This window comes from Mus caroli, unplaced genomic scaffold (assembly GCF_978045245.1).
Source record: "Mus caroli unplaced genomic scaffold, Mus_caroli_1 scaffold_16, whole genome shotgun sequence".
Lineage (NCBI taxonomy): Eukaryota > Metazoa > Chordata > Mammalia > Rodentia > Muridae > Mus > Mus caroli.
Window position 1 is genome coordinate 18735588 of NW_028227271.1, and position 1789 is coordinate 18737376.

A 1789-nucleotide genomic window follows, 5' to 3' on the forward strand; every position below is an offset into this window, starting at 1 on the left:
ACCAATTTTCAAAATCAACAATTTACACAATACACTCGAAGATACTGATTTGATCTCTTTATGACAGTAGCAAAATATTGAAAATCCGCCACCCCCGCCATCTCCTCGTCCCTCAGGACTGGAGAGATGGTTTAGCAGTTAAGAGCACTGGCTGTTCTTACAGAGGACCCAAATTCAGTCCCCAGAACCCACATTGCAGCTTACAACCATTTGTAATTCCAGTTCCTGATGATTCAATGCCCTCTTCTGGCCTCTGATGGCAAATACACTCACATGCACATAACCCCTGAGCCCACCCACCCCGTATTCATGTAATTAAAAATAAAATTTGAAAGGTAATTAAACAATTTCTGTAATTAAACAATTAAAACCTCTCGTAGGCAGTAAGATACCACACAGTTTGTTCTCTCTCTCTCTCTCTCTCTCTCTCTCTCTCTCTCTCTCTCTCTCTCTCAGATTTATTTATTATATCTAAGTACACTGTAGCTGTCTTCAGACACCCCTGAAGAGGGCATCAGATCTCATTACAGATAGTTATGAGCCACCATGTGGTTCCTGGGATTTGAACTCAGGACCAGAACAGTCAGTGCTCTTAACCACTGATCCAGCTCTCCAGCTCTCACTCCAGTCCTGCTTGCTCTGGCCCAGTTCACTCTAGCTGTCTTCAGACACCCCAGAAGAGAGTATAAGATCTCTTATGGGTGGTTGTGAACCACCATGTGGCTGCTGGGATTTGAACTCAGGACCTTTGGAAGAGCAGTCTTAACCGCTGAGCCGTCTCTCCAGCCCACAGACACCACAGTTCTTAACATACAAGAGTCTGGACTCTCGAACCAGGGTGTCTCAGGCAGTGTTTGCTGACACAGTACAGCCCTGTGACATGCATAGTGCAAAGGGGCCATGCCATGTGGTGTGTTCAGAAGGAAGGCTGCAATCAGCTCTGCAGTGAAGCTCTGCAGACACCAACAGAAGCACCTTGAATCCATTATGTGTTTGATTTGGAATCAAGTTTTGGTTGTTGTGTGTTGAGAGACCTTCCCTGTTGTCAAACGGCTCACCATTGGCTCATTTTATCACAGGACTCTGTATGGATGGATCCCCAAGCCACATTCCAAGAAGTGGTTGTGGACAGATGAGGCCAGACCAGGGGCACAGCAGTGTGAAATCTGCCCACAGCAGAGCCTGGGGAGGGGAGAGGTGCCCTGGGGCACCAGGGAGGAAGAGAGAAAGTGGCTGGGGCCCTGGGGTAGCAGTTTCAACTCTAAACAGATCACGGTGAGCCAAGGGGATTGGCTGGTGGGTGGACCAAGGGCGTGAGGAGGGGGCATAGCAGAGGCAGGATTTGGGCTGAGCCAGGGAGAGAGGAGGCTGCAGACTGGGAGGAGGTACAGGGGGATCAGAGTCGGGAGAAGAGAGGCAAATTGCCCACAAAGGTCTTTTCTGGAGAAAAGAAGGCTGACTTCAGTCAGTGATTGTACACAGGCCCAAAGGGTCCTTGAGGATAGGGGCAGCTCTAGCCCTCACAGCCATAGCAGGTGGGTATCTATGGACGTGCAGTAGCTAATGACCCCGGCACCTTAGCACAGTCCCAGCCCTCAGTGGAGTCAAGGAGGAGGAAGAAAGCCTTCTTCCGTTTCTGAGCTACAAAAGCATCCTTGGGTCTCTGGCCATTCTGGGATACATGACACTGTTTAGCCAAAGAGTTTGTGGAAAATGAGATTGCAGGAGAGAGGCAGCATGGACCAACAGGAACCTGTTAGGAGAACCTTCCAGGACCCAAGATGCTGGT